The sequence below is a fragment of the Bombus flavifrons genome, chromosome 14, assembly GCF_040668555.2.
Source record: "Bombus flavifrons isolate JBK064 chromosome 14, iyBomFlav1_principal, whole genome shotgun sequence".
Taxonomy (NCBI): Eukaryota; Metazoa; Arthropoda; class Insecta; order Hymenoptera; family Apidae; genus Bombus; species Bombus flavifrons.
The window spans coordinates 8721713-8740849 of record NC_138455.1 but is presented as its reverse complement, the minus strand read 5'-3'; the positions used below and the strand labels follow the sequence as shown (position 1 = coordinate 8740849).

The 19137-nt window shown below is 38.5% G+C and overlaps 1 protein-coding gene across 2 annotated transcripts in view; it reads right to left on the bottom strand.

Moving 5' to 3' along the window:
• Positions 1-19137, bottom strand: part of LOC138187057 (zinc finger protein rotund) — a 241965-nt gene that overhangs the window by 91722 nt on the left and 131106 nt on the right. The window lies entirely within an intron of this gene.

Sequence of the window (19137 nt, the reverse complement as noted above, 5' to 3'; positions counted from 1 at the left end):
TGATCGCGAGAAGAAAGTTTCGAGTTTCAGAGCGATGTTTCTTATTACGCGTTTCTTTTCCTCGACATGCATAGTCGAGGGTGGATCAAATGGAAATTCAAGCTTTTAGACGAAGAGCCACGCTTCTTATCATTATTTTCGTTAATCTTTCGTTTGCAGATCGTTGTGGGGATCAGTAGGAGGATGTCCAGTGTTACGAGGTTTCCAATTTTTCGCTAGTATCGTTGGATCAACGTATAGGTCGGTTAGGTTCCTTACTTTTGGGCTGTTTAGTTTCGATTCGCATCTTCTGACGATTTTCTTCGTGTAAAATGTAGGATACAGATTGAATTGCACTACTACGGAATTAAGTTACACAGAGTATCGTAAGTTAAATTGACTTTGGATAACAAAAGTGTCTAGAAACAGTCGCGAGTTACATGCTAACAGACGATATTATTTGAGGGTTAATATGTAACGTAGCGGTTAATAAAAATATATTGGCACCTTTGTGGAAAGAGATTTTTGTATTTTGTTCTCGATATGTAAACTTAATTAGAGCCGTGTTTTTAGAAGCCGAACTCTGGTGAACTCGACTTTCTGCGAGCCTCGAACTTTGTTACACAGGTAACAAATGACTTAATTTCTTAAGTTCATTTATAACAGCAAGATGGCATAACCTAGCACTCTATCAGGATTCCTGTTACAGCTGGTGCATCTTGCGAATCTTCAAATAACAACGACGATCGTTAAAGAACTTTGCAAGTCGAAGAATTAACTGAATACACAGTTCACCGAATGCTACGTCTCTCGAGCCGATCGTTAAAATCGTTTCATCATGAGATCCGGAGTGGTTCTCCATTTCTCTTTTTCCTATTTTTTTTTTTTTCTTCTTTTCAAACATCGACTTGGTTTTGCACGCCACGATCGAACGATTTCTGACTTTCATTACGCATTACGCGTTCCACGGGGTTTATTGCGCTCTCCTGATCCTCTCCGTTTCTTCGTTAATTCCTTTTCTCCGTCTTCCTTTCGTACGAGGCTGTCTTTCCTCCAAGATGAATTTTAGTACGGCCAAGAAAGTCGGATCGCGAGCGCGTAAAAAGCTGGCGGAAGCATTAGGAGCATTAAACGGAGGAAGCTGTAATGAATTACGTATCTGATCTGTTTCCTGCCAATAAGAGAAAAACCCACGTCGGTTCGACCTTGCCCAGCCATCAGACATCTTTAAAAATAAGATTCAATTACTGGAGCGGGGCAAACCGACGACCAAATTGCCTTCCAGTTTTCAGCCGGCTCTCAACGCTAATTTCTTGTATTTTTACATAAGTATCGTTTTAAACCTCGCTACGTTCTACCAAATTCGTTCTGAAGCAAAATAACAAACAGGAGGCTTAAAGCAAAATTAATCGAACCTAAAGCATCATAGAAATCTTCTCAGCTTGCTCCATTACAAATAAATACATTGTACGTCACATAAAAATATAAATATAAATTCGACAGGAAATTCCAATTCCCTATGACACGAATAGATGAAAAATTCACAGCTTGCAATACTAGAAACTGGAAACTTTGACGAGAAACATGCTACACGTCGCGAGGAAAATAATTTTTCTCCCCACGTAGTTCTCATCGTCTATATACTACCCGTTTGAGAAACAAATTAACAGAGAGAACTGCACGGTATCAATAGCAATGACACGAGCAAGAGAAGCCAATTAATCTTAGTGTTAAATCGCGTCAGCGCTCTGTGCAGAAATTTTTGCAAATCACGTTTCTCCGTACATTTTTATCGCCTGGCTATTACCGTTGCGTTTAACTGGTAATTGGCTGGTTCATGCACGTGTAATTGCTCGTGCATATGCAGCCGCGACACTTTAACCCGTGACCAAAGAACACACGGGCCTTTAAGGTGTTATAGATTCTGCATACAGAAATTCAATTCCGTTCCTATTTGCATTTCGATTGCGCGCGTCTAAGAGCTATTTATTGAGAAGGAAAGGTAGTCGCCAACTATACGATGTATACGTATGCGGTTTTTTCCTTCACCTGATTGGTGCATACGAAATGTCTTTTTTCTTTTTCTTTTTTTTGCGTTTTGCTTGCAGATGATATTCGACGGTTATGAATCACGTTAACACTATCACGAGCTGCGACGTTATAATAACGTGATATAGGTGTGCGCTATACATAGAGATGTATTACAACTTTGATTTTTAGACCCATTACTCTTGTACTTGTATATCTCTTTTTACTCGTTTTTTAAAAGTCAATTTATATTATCAGGCGAATAATATGTCAATCCATCAAGCCTCTCTGTTCGTTTGATTAATACGACAAAATTGTTCATAGTAGTAATCCTATAATTGGTTTGAATATATTAATCATCTTGATAAATTATTCGCTACATTGAAACGCTGTACCTTCGACTATACCTTCGATTGGTTTTCCAACAGCGGGGTTAAGCTTCTAGAATTAACGTATAGCTTAAATGTTACATCCAAGATGCTGAACATAAGACAAATAAGGAAAAAATCCACGAGAGAGCTATATCAGTCTTTGGCATTTCGAGAAATCATTCTCCTAAAGATCAATACGATAACTGTGCAAATTTATTTTCCTAACAAAAATCAACCTTCCCTGTAAATTCATTTCCACACTGTGTCCTTATCTTTGCCATCTTTCATCAAAGTAAACTCTATACGGAACAATTGTCATATTTTATTTCACGAACATATTTCATACGTCGTACGTTTATTCTCATACTGAAAATCAACCTTTTCCATAGATTTATCTCTACGGTATCTTTCTTGCTTTACTCGTCTCTTATGAAAAAAAAAAAGAAAAAACTCCATATACGAGAAACAATTGTCGTACAATCAGCATCGTGAAATATAATGGCGCGAGTTAAGTACAAAGGGTTAGTCAACGTCCGCGTGATACAACATTTCTTTTCGTTTGAAAACAGACGTCGAATCGGTTCTCCTGGCGACTATACGTAACGTTCTCCTCGCGGCACAATTAATTGATCTTTCCAGCGTGCTTGAACTCGATAATTATCATTTGCATACGCGATCTCGTGCTCTGTGAGCCCCGATCGTCTTTCTCGCTTTGCTCGGTCGACGGGGGACGGCGGCAGGTTCTCCTTCGACCGGCAATTATCGCACGGAATATCGCAATACGGCGGAAAGCTGCAGCAAGTGCGACATTTTTCTACGTCGTTCCGCTTCATTGCAATTCGACCATGATCTATCGCTGCTTATCCACCTATTAAACCTGGAAGAACGTCGAAAACGTACCTGGACCGCTCTTTCCTTCGATTTTGACGCGTTACGCGTTACATATTGGAGCCGGTGAGAATCAACAATTCCTATGACGATTCGAACGACTTCTTTCACTTGGGTTAATTTCTTCGATAGAATAATTTCAGCACCAAACTTCCAGTTCGAATGTTAAATACACGATGTGTTCCTCACTTTGATTAATCGTTTTGTTGAGGATGGAGATTGAGATAATTTTTTAGCCTCTATGTATAATTTGGTGCACGAATCTATGAGATATCGGTTGATTTCCGAAGAATTAGATACCGACCACTGCTTAAAATTAGGCAACTGTCGGATTAATCGTTAATTGTCGGAAAGATTTGATCATTTTCTCTCCTTAAGAGGAATTAACTTGGTAGCCATCGAGTCCTACCATTTTTGTTCTATCTCCTGTTTCTTTCTTTTTTTTTTTTTTTTCAAACGACTAATTGGCTCAATTTCACGTTAGCGCGAGAGGAATGATAGAGAGAAGTATCGTAGAAATATCGGAATGATATTAACCTGGTTGCATGTACAGCACAAGAAGACTCTAACAGAGAAGGATCAAGAGATCATCGGTAGCAAGTAGACTAAGGTTGCTGAAATGATATGCTTCTCGGAAAATTGCATAAGATCTTTAACCTGTACACGGTATAGGCAAAAAATGTCGGAGTCGTTAATAACATTTCTTCAAACAGCTTTAACATTTACGTATCGAAGATCTTGAACTTCGCATACATGGAGAATATTTTGATGAAAATAAGAGAAAAAAGAATGGAAAAGAAGAGGAATGATTAATCATTTCTATGTTACATTCGAACAAAGTAAAATTCCTGCGATGAATTTATCAGAAAAATTTTCCGTTTACATAGGAGAGATCGTCGTAAAGCAGAAGTCGAGAGGTGGCTCTTTATACTCGCTGAATGGAACACGATAATGTGACGCGAAATGGGAATAAAAGCCGACTCTGCTAAGTTTAGAAACGCAAAGCAATCCAGCCGACTAGGAACAAGATACATTACCTCTTTCAGAACTCCTCTTTTTTTTCTCTTTTTAACTGCCGTCTCGAGAACAATATTCATCTTTTTATTCTATTTAGCCGTCGATACAGGATGCAGATTCATCTCGCAGTTGTTTACGAGGCAAATTTCGAGGACGATCAACATTTTTCGAAAATCACGCTACCACTCTCGGCCAATTTATTATCCGCCCGCTCCTTTCTTCTACGTCATGCCTGTTTGCTTGTCTTCTTATTTTTCTATATATTTTCGGAAATGAGCTACGAACCCGATTTCTCGATGACAAAACTCGCTGAACTTTCAGACAAAAGCCAAGTAATTCCGTTGATTTATGTAGAAGCGACCTTCGCTAATTTAAGATCGATAAATCCTGCTTCGAATGCTGGATAAGCCTAACAGCTGTTTATACATTAATAGAAAATTTAATCGCAACGCAGAACGTAAAGATGTATAAAATATTCAAAACATATACAGCCTTCGTTTCTTCGTTGATAATTTGAATATCGATTAATTCTATTAATTTTATAATTTCACCAACTTAATTTAGATTGCCATATAATTTCAATAGCTTGCATTCGTATTCTAAAAAGTAAAATTGCTACTTTTAATCTACTAGTTGTATCTAACGTATGAAACGAATCTCTACTTAAACTGCATTTCTCTAATCGTATCCATAAAAATAGAAATACGCATAGATATCTGCAATCCGGTTGCAAACTTCGTAATCCAAACTCTACGTTCTCCAATTTATTTTATTTTCATTTACATTTCGAATTGCATAACTGTTTAACAGCGAACCGTAAAAGTAGCGAGCGTACAAGCGAGCTAATGACACTGTACAAGTTCGAAATGAATTTTCATCTGTAGTTCGAATCGCTCAGCTACCTAAGAAAATGAAAGTTGCGGAAAGTAAAAGTTCTGAATCTAAAAATAAACCGAGCGAACCGCAACAATTCAAACTGAATTTTCAATTATGCCTCGAATCGCCTAACTGTTTAAGAGCTGTGAAAACTGTACAAATTCTGAGTGTAAAAGCGAATTAAACGAACTGTGCAACTTCGAAATGAATCTTCATCTGTGTGTTCGGCTCGTATCACCGTTTAAGAATAAATTGTGAAAGATCGATCTTTCGATCGTAACTCGTTGCTCGTTCGAAAGGCGTACGCGCGAAAAAGCGTCGCACTGTTTACAACGAGCGTTAATTTCGCCGCGTGTTTTCATCATCACTGAGATCATTAATGAGGGATGACGTCAGGCGGCCCGAGGCATTCTACGCCACCAACAACTTCAATGGTATTATGGTTTCGGCGCCTGCTCGCGTGAAAAACGCTTCCTTTTTCCTCCTTTTTCTTTTCCTCCTCTTCAGCACGCCTCCCCCTTTTGTTACGATTTCATTCACCAGCCGTTCGAACGAATCGCTCCTTTTTCTCCGTTCAACTCCAGGCACCCGCGTTCTTCTTTTATTTATTCTCTTCGCCTTAGCGCGATATATACGCCGAACCACTGCAATACTCGCGGCGTTTCTCTCAACTTCCATCTTTACTTAGAAATTCGTTGCTTCTCCAAATTCTCGAGGAATGAAACGATAAGTTACAAGTATTTTTCACAATTAACGTGTAGTCGTTTATGCAAAATGATTCTACGAAACATCGACTGCATATTGAGAAACGTGTTAAAAGAATAGAATATGTTAATATTTTCTGAAGATGTTTTTTTCGTAGGAGAAATATTAAATAAGATTCCATTTGTGGATAACGGAATAAAAAGATTTGTCATGCAAAAGCGGATGATCTTCTGCGCAAAAGTCAATTCAAAGCACTACGTACGATTTTTTCAATGGACCCTCAGTTTCCGTACTTGCGTGTATAAGATACGGTCCATCAAACCACGTCATAACGACCATTGTCTTCCCCTGTACAATAACTTTCACGAGTTTTCAGACTTGAAAATGCATAAGCGAAAGGAACATCCTATCAATTCTGTACGGATCCTCTCAGTTGCTCGAACAAATACTCGATAGATGTTCAAAGTTAATCACCAAAAATGATACAAGCCCTGTACAAATATATTTCCTTCCAAACTCTGCTGGTCATTCAACCAACTGCAACTTGTCGCTCTAAAAACACTGGACAATTGGATTTTACCTTTCTGATATATTCTTGCGTCGAGAAATCGTGTTTGTCGTCCATTGTATATTCTACTGTGTTGGCAACTAAGTGATTGCGGATTTTGTCGATACCACCTAATGGCAAAATCCGCAATCACTTAGTTGCCAAGCCAATACGTAAGTTGAAAAAGAAAAAGCACAGAAAAATACGATATTCGATTATGGTTATCGTTTTATATAGCAACGATAATTTACAGTAATTATCGTTGAGCAACCGTAACAGGGATTGCCAAGACGGTAGAAACTTCGTAAAGATTGGCCAAGTTGCTTATGTGTGGCGCGATTCTAACTGTAATCAAGTATTTAACCGAGCAACGAGACAAATGTAATGAGGGAACGAGCGGAGACAATCGTCGCCGGAAAACCGAAAAATCTGTCGCGGGCACCGGAAGCTTCCAACGAACGGCGACCTCGAGCAACCGCGAGACAATGCGAAAAGACATAATTGCGAGAGCGTGAGATTGCCTTGTGTATATATACATTATACTACATCTTATGCCATGCGAAAAAAAAAAAAAAAGAAAAAAAAAGGAACACAGGGAATTAATAACGAAATCACGCTGCCATTACCTTGGAACAATTTCGACAACCAGGCATTAAATCTTAAATTACGACTGATCTTCGGACAAATCGTATAATTCGTATAATTAAAAGCGAAGGTGATTCTTAATCAGGCAACCTTGTATCGATTGTGCAACTTAATTAATCCTTTTAGGACCGAGTGTTCTTTCGACAGTGGGAACAAGTCCTTTTTCGTCAATTGTTAATGATAGAAATAAACCTGCTCCGACGAATTGTAATCTTGTTGGTGTAGTTCGCTATAAAACGGTAGTGGAATTTTTCTAATTCAATGACGTTCTATTGTAGAGGATAAAAAGAATTGGAAGACATACGATGATGAAAAAGGAGAAATTTTACTTTGGGATCGATACATTGTGGATTTTGATCATTTCCGTAATAAATATTTGCCATATGGCTAACGGTCATCTATTCCATGCTACACATTATATTTATTCGTTGGTTTTACCGAATCTAAAACCCGGTTTGTACAATTATGGTGCCTTTTTTCTATTTTTTATTTCATAAACTTTCCTTCATCTGCCATTTATTCTATTGATTTTGATTTTAAGTAGAACCTTATAATAGTTCGTTGCAATAGAAAGAATCGGTGAAAGTCGAGGGTTGGTCCCTGAATGGACGAATGAAAGTAAAAATTTCACTAAATAAAAAGTCAACGCGAAAAGAGGCTCTCTTTTGCGGAACTTAAGCTCGCGGGAAACGGGACTAATGGTCGTGGGAGCGCACCAATTGTCTCCATTGTGACACATGTTTATAATTGTTTACCAGCTGCGTCGAAACGAGCCGGAATTCGACTAGCCTCTGCCTCTTTCGTCGAGGAATTTCGACCGTTCCTCTCGCCAACCAACGATTCTTTCTCCTCTTCATAGTTTCTTAAATTCCTCTGTTTCGTAGCAATTAAGATATCGCTATTTTCAAACGTTTACTCCAATGATAATTATTTTAAACGATTACTTAAATGATAATTATTTTAAACGGCGAACCATTAAGATTTTTGCAAATCGATTTAGAATGAAAATATTCCGCGTAATGGATCGAATAATTTTTCCCCGTTCGAAGGCAGAAAATCTTTCGAGACGAAGTTTCGACGAGCTTGAAGCGTAGTCGTAAGTTTCAAATGTATTCTATGCAGAGAATTAATTATATATCGTGAAAATCACGCGGCGTAAAATATTGTACGGTATAAATTATTCCACTTGTCAAACGCGAATGCATTGGAAGAAAGGAAAAAAATTGCCGCGTTACGAAATATCAACAGTGGAGATAGAAAGAAATAAAAGTTTCGATTGTTTGACTCTGATTTGCCAATTCTTATTGAACAATTTCAATTCAGATTAAAAAAGAATTCAATGTTTCAATAAAATTCAAACATCTAAATACAGGAATTTCAATTTGAGGAAGAAGTTGAGATTCGTGAGGAAATAATCCTTTGCTATATTTGTATTTCTGGAAATAAGTAGAAATTCTATTTCTTTAATTTCAACGTCCCTGTTCTTTAGATAGAAAAGCCGCAGTATAAACTGGAAAAAGAAAATCGTTGATATTCGTAGGAAAACAATTCCCGCCAGAACGAGTTTCAATATCTCAATTTTAGCTGGCCAATTTCACAAGATAAATAAATACATAAAATACAAATGAAATTGCAAAAATATCAACGGCATGATAATTCCTAGAAAAATAATTTTTTCTACGTATATATACATACATAGATAATACATGTGACTATAAATACATGTAAAACTACATATAAAAATAGATATAAATCGCGAGTAACGAAAAGCGGAAAGAACGTTTAAGAACAAGTGGAAAAAATGTTGACATTTCTAGCAAAAATAATTCCTTCTAGATCTACTAAAACTGTGACCAGTAAAGAGAAGAAAAAGTGTTTGAAAATGACGGGGAAAAATGAACGAAAAATCGTGCTGTTCGTACGATCGAAGAATGAAAGCGGCGGGTGAAAGGGTCGGGCGATAAAGAGGCACGCTGTTATCATTACGATTCTGATTCGGGCCATTAAGATCTCTGTCGTAACAGCCGCGAACACGACGCCGTGGCCTGTGCTTGTCTCCTCGACACTCATGAATATTCGATTGCGAGTCGTCGAGAGCGATCGTGACGTCATCGAGTCGGAAGGATCAAGGATCCTGTCTCTCTGCGCTTTCGATTGGTTTCACTGTCTCGCGATGCACCGTATGCCTTTTTGCTCCGATTAGTAGAAACACGGAAGGCCCGCGGTCATTTAAAGAAAAAGAAGAAAGGGAAGAAAAATGTTGCGAAATAGCGGAATGAAAAATAGGACACGTCGAGAATGAATTTATTTAACGTGGTGAAGGAGCAAATAGCCGAAACTTGCGATAGGTCACTCGGACGTTATTGGCGCCTGATAAGGAATTCTTGATAAAGAAACGGAAAGAAGAAGATGCAAGAATGATGGAAATTCAAGATTTGAAGAGTAATATGTATAATACGCTTGTAACTAATAGAACACAATGTAAAATAAATTTTAAGTTTCCTGGGAGAAATAAATCTTTTGCATCGCCTATCCAAACTGTACTAATTCGCTAAATAACACTAATAATTAACTGATTATTTATTAATTAGAGGAATCAGTAACTATGGTAACTGTATTAAATCGAGAAAATACTATATTTGAATATTTATATGTTCTTAGTAGAATACTATACTGCAAATATTACTTGAATATTTATATATTTCTAGCAAGCGTGAAATTCTGGTCGCTAATATTTTATCACGAGATGTGACGCTAAACTATAAATAAACAAGTAAATAAGAAAGGAAGTGTAGGTAAATGGAATAAAAGTTTTGCTCAAAGCGTTGATCGATCTTTGACGCGGAAAATATTTGCCAGTAATATTGGCATTCGTTACATGCGTATTAGATTCCTGTTACATATTAACACGTCAAATTCAGATTTACGCGCAATGTTAATTTTTAAGCAGATGAAGATTCTTAGAAGAATCTCGATATTCGTCTTATTAATTTCTCTAAAATATGAATCTGTCAATTAATAATATTAACGATAATATTAGTATTAAGACTGCGAATAACTATCATTTGATTCTACGATTTAGAATCTCGCCAAAAAAAAAAAAAAAAACAAGGAAATCGCTATTTATAATCGAGGCCAATTTAAAAATTCCCATTTACTTCTCGTACAGTGGAATTCAGTAAAAGCAGGAAGCGAGAAATCAATTATTAAACGATCCGATAGCGCCACTGTATCTAATTCTAAATTACATTCGCTCGATATTCAAACGATCTATGATCGCGATTTTGACGTTTCCTTAAAACCCACTTACAACTTCCAAAAGCGACTTTTTCAATCGTTCAAGGATATACAAAGATGTTCGAGTTCGTCGAAATCTGTGATCTTCGATTCGAAAAAAGAAAATTGATGGAACGACGCGTTATAATCTTGGAAACATTTCGCGGAATAAAGAGGGATAAATATAATGGGGAATTTTTACGTTTTTCGTCTTTCCGCTCGAATCTTTACTACTCTTACTTTTATCTTTATTTTTCCTCGTACATCGAATTGCATAAATTCGTCATTTTTACCATTCCGACGGATTATAATTTTTTGCAGCCGATAGCTCGTTCAAGTTCAAGAATTAACTGGCTTGAATTATGCAAACGACTGGCAGCAAAATGTTAGCGGTAGCGGGCAACAGCGATCGATCTCATTCGATGCTCAACGAGGTGCACCATGGAAGAGTCTGTGAGCGCACAACACCGAGTAATATAAAATTTAGATCGGGACGAGCTACGATCGCAAGTTCGTACGTGCGGAAACCGAGATTTCGAAGAATCGAGCGGACCTTACGATAAATCCGTGACACGCCGAGAAATTCAATTAGATATCTCCCTCGGTGCTCTTTGAATTTTATTATCCGTTTACTTGATTTTTCAAATTGGGTCTTGTGTCTTGGAATGCTTGAAAGGCCACTGTGCATTCAATATTAGTCGTTTTTCTAAAAAATTTCCACGTTTGTCACGACGTGGTAATTTAAGCTGTTTCAGAACGTCGTTCGATTAATTTTGACGTCTATCCATCGCAAACTATTCCTTCAAACTCTCAATGAAATTCTTCTTGAGCGTAAAATCCATCGATATCGCTAAGATTTCGAGCGATACGATGATAAAAGACTCAGAGTCTCGTGGAATGAGTATTATACTCTTCGAAGTACGAACGAAGGAATCAAATGTCTACCGAAGTGCCTGTGAATGTAAATAACTTGCAGCTGCTGTCGTTGGCGATTAACTTCTTGCAAACTTTCGACGAGGCTTTCCAAAGATGCAAAATTCCACGGATTAAAATAACGAGAAACTCAAAACTTTCAGGATATAAATCGGTGGCTGACGTACAAATTTCCAAAGATTTCAAAAATAACGATCCAGAGAATTTAAATCGAAGGTTCCAACGAATTATACGCAGCAGAAAGTTACAAATTTCGACAATTTCGACACGAAAGAAACAAGAAAGGTAAAAAATAAAAAAAAAAGGAAAAAACAAAGAAATTCCAAAGCTGCAAAAGACACCAGAGAGAACGAATGTCTTCCTACGCTACGATCTCGTCCAGCAACAAAAGTATCTAGTGGCGATCCCCGACGTGACTGTTTCTCGTTTTAACAAGACATTTTAGTCGATGAGCGTACGCCCGAGGCGACTATTGTCCGGGGAGCTGGAAAGGTCCCGAGACGGAATTAAAAATCAGATGCACATTTGGCAAGGCCGTTATGTCATCGAGCAACTATTAGACCAGTTAGCCGATCACCTCGAGGGCATCTGCATATACGTAGGCCGAGATCGTCAAGAAATCGTTCTCGTGGCGGTCGTTAAAAAATATTTTTCTCGCTGTACCAACGCGACAGAGAATTCGAAAGCTTGTGGAGGAATGGAACGTCGGCGAAGAGGAAGAGCGAAGAAGCGACCACGACTTCTTTGGTATTTCTAAAGGTTTTTCATTACACGGAGTGGCTGACGCGACTCTTGTTCCTTTTTCCTCGTTCGAATTCTGGGACGCCAATGAAATTCCCCCGGAAGAGGTCTCGCTGCCGCCATTTAAATCTCCATAGATAGGAAAATCTTGACTCTGCTTTCTTTCGACGGCCAGTCGCGTTTCTCGACGTTACGACGTTTACGCGACGAATCTCGCCGATTCGCTATGCTTTTTCGTTGCTGATACTTCAACTTCGTCTGTGACGAACGTTGCGCAAGTGTCGGTGTTTCGCTGTACGTTAAAATTTGGATTCCGAGGGGTAGAATTCTCAAGATTTTCAAGAGGATCGATAGCTATATAGATGCGATATATATGGAAATTGCAAATATACAATTAGGATATCGATGATTTCTTGAAGGATATTGCAATAGATTTTTCATTTCTTTTACGTAAGAAACCTACATTTTGATTTTCGAACATTTTCTAGCTATTTCTTATCGCGGAGCGAAATTTGGATTTCAAAGGGAGAGAGAGAGAGAGTCGATTCGAAAGGAAAGGATCGATGAGAAGATGCGATATAATTTTGCAAACTATTTGAAGGATATCGTATAATACTATTCAGGAAATCAATTTAAATCAGTTCGATTTAAATCTTTCAAATAAATATGACACGCTTTATTCCTGACAGAAATAAAACGACACGTAAAAAGACGGGAGATCTCTAAATAAAGAGCTTAATTACGTTTTTAAAAGATTGACAAACCGAATGACAAGTTAAACATCGCTCGATAAAACTGTATCTGAAAAATTCCTTATCTATGGAACCATAGTGTCTTTCTGTTAGCCGAAAAACTTCCATTTGTATTAAAAATTGACTCCGAATTTTAGCCAATATACAGGGAAAGCTGAATGAAAACAGAATAATCGCTTAATAAAATCGATCGCTGCCAGCGATTCGTCAGCAAAACGATGCGACAAGAAGAAAATTGAAACAGGATAAACGTGGAGGAGAAACGAAGAATCCATCCCGTTTGCAGCCAGAAGACATTCATTTTTTTCTTTACTAGCGGAATTTCTCGGGGTTAAGGAAGCGAGGGAATGTTTTTCCTCGAGTAGACAGACCGTCTGGCGATCGTCTGGCTCGGCTGATCGGTAGTTCAGGTGTTTTTACGGGTCTCTCCCTCTCTTCCCTTAAAACTCCAGTTTTTCTCCCCCTCTGTTGCTTCAGTTTGATGGCTTTTCCAGAGATTTTACCGCCCAGCCTTCGAGTTTTACGACGTCGTTGCTGGATTTTATATCACGACGTAGCGGCAGCTCGTCGATGAGCAACGACTCGATTTACACGTCGCTTTACAGAAACATATCCGCGGGAACGAGGCCCTTCCAGACTTAAATTCGCTCTACACTTCCTTTACTTCCACTCTTCGCGCGAGACGACAGATATCAAGAACGATTTCGACGTGCCGTTTCGACGCTACTGTCTCGTACATAGGCGCTAATTGGAAGATTTTTAAGAATTATATCGTCGACCACACTGACTTTTTTTTCTTTCTTCTTGTCCTGTTCTTGAGGACTTTTAGGCTGGTCGCGTTGAAAATTACGACGCTAGCATAATCGGTGGAAGCATTATACTTAATTATCGAGGACTAATAAGACATTGATCGTTCGTATAATCGGTTTGAACTAAATTGTATTACGATTCTTTCTAATTACATCAATTAATTAGCGACGTCGTGATACGATTCTTTGAAATATTTGTTTCTGATCAATTATTAGCTAATTAGAAGATGGTGATCGTGAAGACTCTATAATTTAACACGACTACTCACAGGCGCTTCGGTAATTTAGAAATTTTTCACAAAGTTTGGAAGATTGTGATTTGTATTCTTATAATTTTTCCCGGGTCGTTTCTTTCGACACAATATCGTGGACGCGTGATTTACTTCAGAATTATTACACGACAAACGTGTAACTGAGACAATTTTCTTGAATTATGCATTTATAGAAAATATTAAAACGCAAGAATGCGCGTAAGAAATGAGGTGTAAGTGTTGTCCGTGATAATTGTTGCGCTTGGCTGTAGATTTCGCTGCTGGGATACTGCTATTTTTTTCCAATTTAGATGCGTGGAAGAAAAATCGGACGCCGGGTCGCCGGGATTTGAACCCGGGTTCCGAACGTTCGTAACCTAAGGCGCTAACCACTACGCTATCATTGTCCGATAATAGTGTCGTGTGGTGGTATTTGATGTTGAGTGCCGCCACAGAAATATCCAAAGTATACTCTTCGTGATATATTTAACAATTCTACCGTAGATTTTCTTTTCTTAATTACGCGCATAAGAATTGTAATCTCCGCATAATGTTACAGAGTCCAGCCAAACCAAATAACATTATCAACCTAATCAATAAAATTAACTGCAACCTATATACCTTTTTCAGTAACTTCAAGATTGCACGAATCATAAAACTGCGTTTCATAATGACTCTCGATTCGATTCAGTCTCTTAAAAGGAGCCAGGTGGATTAAACCGAGAGAAAAAATCAGATTTACGACGAATGCAAGTCATTCGACTGTAAAACAGCTGGCTGTTTGCGTTCATTTACGAATGTCGAACGGAAACGAAAGCGAGAGATGTCCATCTTGTTACGTGGATCATCGTAAGTTCGATCGAGGTTGGCTTTCGCGGGACGAAATTCGTCGATTCTTTGCTCCAGGCGTAACTTCGACACTAATCGTCGTTAGCGCGGACCTGTTTAACGAAGGAAGCGCAGAAACGCGAAACCGCTGGCTGCGAAACTACGTTTTCGCAATGCTTTGGCAAATTGGACCTATCGACTCGCCAATTTCCGACTACGCAGTGTTGAAAAAATCGGAAAAAGTTTCCTGAGTTAAAGCGGATAGTGGCAAATATAAAATGAATTTTTCACTTTCAATTTTTTTCTACGAGTTAGGATTATCGTGATCTTTCTTCTAGATCTTCGAACTTGTGTATGCTCGTTATCGATCTATGCTTCCAAGCAACATTTTCACGCGTCAAACAAGTCTCGATTCTACTCGACAAATAAATAATTGCACACTGGATAAATCATCTAATTACGACAAGAAGAATAGCATGGCAAATCGAGATCGAAACAGACATTCCCTGGCGAAATATCTTGTTAACCGCCAAATAAATAATACCCAAGAATAATTACTCGACTTTTCTTCGATTTCCGTGAATTTACAGAAAATTCGAAGACGCATACAAAATACATTATATTAGGTTGTCCGAAAAGTGTCTTTCCTTTACACGTCTTTCACAACAACGCATCTTTATACAAACATGAAATCTAATCTATCAAACATTGTGATCTTTATCTTGATAGAACAAACTGGATCATACGATAAATCCGATAAAATAATATAAAACGGAAATTGTTGTGCTTCCATTATTTCCTTATAAAACGAAAGAAACTTTCCGGACGACCTACTACAAAATACTAAGACACCGATTATCCAAATTACGGTAGCTTCTATGACACCTGCTAGGCGAACCCGTTTATAACAATTTAAACAATTAAATAACATTCCGAAAAATACGAATTTCCATGAAACATCGAATAGTCACGCGTTGTCCAAATGACGCAATGGAAAACGAATTGCCAAGAAGCGACAAGAAGAAGAATGCCACTCCAAATCGATATGTAGGTGATCGAAGAAACAGTCTGCTTTAACGTATTCATCATTCGTTCACGAAACATCGTGTTAACCACCTGTGGCGATACAAAGAACATCGTGTCGTGAAAATGAAGCCGATCGCTTCCAATGTCGAAGGAATAAAAGGCCAGTGCAACCAGGTTCGGACCACGCATAGGTGAAAGTCGTTATCCGTTCCATTAACGAGCTGAACCAAGGCGTCATGGGATCGAGACAGTCCACGGGAATCGCTTCGTAACAGGGGAATTACCATGGCGAAGTTGCTTCGGTCATTAGAGACCGACCATTTGCCTCGGTTACGTTTCGAAAACGGAAATCGTGACGAAACCAGCCGACTCGAGAGAACTCGCGTGTTACCTCTCTCGGCTTTTCGGTTCCTTCGATCTTAATGACGGTGGGCTCTGTCTCTCGTTATTAGACTGCCACCATCTCGTTCTCTGTTCCATTTTTCTTCGGTTACGTTAGCACCGTATTTGTTGTTCTTCACGCGTTTCTCTTGTTTGTTTGTCGGTTTCCGAGGTTTTTCAGATCACGTCTGGTTCGTATAGCGCCACGAAGGTTCACGTGGTAAATTGTACAATTTAAGATCGCAAGGTTGCGCATTTTTATCCGCAAATTAATTTCCTTGCCTTTCGATTTTCACAGATTTCTCAGATTATATTTGGTGTTTAGTGTCGCTATTAAGTTCGTACTGTGAATATTGAAACAATTTGTAATTGTACGTTCGCGAAGACCAATTTTTCTTCGGATAAATGTGTGGTAGATGAAAATTATATTTGAGAAGGTAATAAGTTTTATTCGACGCTGTTTACTCGTTTTATTTGATTCGCTGCACATATTGTTAATACGAGAATCGTTTCTTGTATTGTTTTCGCAAATAGAAAATGGAAGAATAAGAAAGATTTATAATAGAAATTTCGAGTGGAAAGGCAACAATATTGCGGGTTAAGTAATAACTCAATCTTTCGAGCAGTCATTATCATCGCCTCGCGTGTCTCGAAACCGAAATCCAGTCAACAGTTTTCGTTGTGCGACTCGAAAATCAGCCCCGAGGGTTGGCGTAAACGTTCCCTTCGACTATTCCTTAATGCACGGATCGCATGACGTTGAAATTTCGGGCAAACCAGACCCAAGAATCGTTCGACGATGGCCCAAATTCACCAGCAGACATTCCTTTCTCTTGAGAATTTTCGGCCCACTCCAAGTGAATCAATTACGACTGTGACGAAACTGTTGATTCTTAACAAATGTCTCTAATTACGCGTTATTTGTCCAGCTAACGAATTACTATATAAAAACAATTTAATTTTTTATTCTAAAAATAACAAATAAAAGTATACCAATAGCGTCGAGATAAAAGTAACCAAAAAATTAACAGCTGATTGCTAGACTGTGAATTTTTATATAATTACGAGATATTTGAAGATGCAAAAATCCACGTAACATACAAAGTATATAAAATGTATATAGCACTCGTTGTAGTGTTTAACAGGTGAGACGAATTTTCGCCTAAATTTGTTTCAATCGTGGTCACAAGAATTTGAATTCGCATAAATATCCTCAGTGTACTACTCCTCTACCACTCGGTCATTAAATAAAGGACATAAGCTAAACGCGAGGACAGACGTGTAAAAAATAGCTGGTAGAAAAAAGTAGCCGTTGTTTTGCTCAGTTTCTTTCCACTTATCAAGTGAATCGGTACACGAGGCACTGTCAGAACAGGCCAATATAGTGGGGAAAACGTGCGTCTCGTAAATGGCCGATCTACACGACACGTCGCACGTGCCATTGGCAGTGAAAAACATTTATGGAAACGTGCTTCACCTTTTACGAGTGAAGCCACCGATTACTTAATCCCTTCGGGGAGAGCACCGGGAAAAAATGACGGCCTGTGAATGGCCTAGGTCATTGCCGGCGTTCCCTCTCGCTTTGTTAAACGCCGATCGATGATTTCAACTCTTTCGATACCAGGAAAAACCTGTGTCATTTTCTCTCCTTTATATCTTCCCGAATTCTAACGAGTCTTGCTCGACACTAATCATCGTCGAGAGATTTTGCAAATGAAAATTTACAAATTGAAAGGCTGAATTTGCTTTCTAACTCTATACTCGTATCGTTGTTTTATTTTTTTTTCTGATTTTTTTATTGATTTTGAGGGTTTAATTTTCCTTTTTTTTTTTTTTTTAGAATCGACGATACGGAGATCGAGTTCCGATCAATATCCGGCGATCGAGTTTCGGATAATTTGAGAACAGAGATGTTAGTTATAAGGATGTTTGAAAAATAGAAAGACGATTTTAATTTTTCACCGGTTTGCAGGCTTCGATATTTTCTAAGATTCATGCTAGGAAGAATGAAATTCGATTAGGAAGTTTCGGGAATTGAAATGACGATTAAGGACGCAAAAGTCGACCTGAATTTTTAATTCCCTCCAAAGCTGTGATTTTTTAAGACTGAAAATATAAAGAAGTATTTCTGGTTGAGCTGTTCTGAAAGCAGAAGACCTGACTAATTGAAAGAATCGTTTCAATTTCCATTCATTCAGATATATTCGGTGGACGTCTTCTAAAATTACTTTTCGTAATTGTAAGAAACATTTCAATAAATCATTTTTAAAGTGTCAACGAACTCCCAAACATGCGTACCAAAGCTAATTAAACATCCAACATCAAATCTCCATGCTTAAGAAAAATAATACAAAGTATGAAAAGCGCAGGACGACGAAAACAAAAAAGTTAGCATAGAAACGTCCACCTCGTTTTCCAAATTCTCCCAATTCTCTATTCCGCAACAAAAGCATAGCAAAACACTTATACAACCTCGTAATACCAATTCTCCTGTGCCGACCTACAAAAAGAATCTGTGGAAGACCGAGCGCGAGACAGAGGTCAGGGAAACTGCAACGCGGAAGAAGGAAGCCGAGAAAGAGGACCACATAGAGGACCAAAGCGAGGACCAACAGAGAAACAAGAGATCCTGGTCCGGTAACAGGTGAAAAAAAAAGGGAAGGAAGAGGGAAAAGATAAAAGAGAAAGAAAAGGACAGGACGGGGACACGGTGGAATGATAAATTCGCGTTCACGCGTGTTTTTTGCCTGGCCCGAAGCGGTCCCGCTCCTGCTTCGATCCTAATCGACGATCTTACGTCACGGATGCAAAGTTACAACCGGTTTCAGACAGCGAACCAACCTTACGAACTATGTTTACACGTAACGTGCGTCAGCTTCGGTCCTGTCTCTCCTTCCTCCTCTTTTTTCTTTCTCTTTTCTTCAGACAACCAAAGGTCTTCTGGTCGGTGTTGGATTATTTAACGAGAAACCTCTGCTTAGTAAGATGAAATCATCTGGCGCGTCTGACATTGTATATTAAGCGAAGAATAAATAGTAGTTTGAGTGATTTGGTACTGCTAGATTTGGTTCTGCTGGTCTTCTT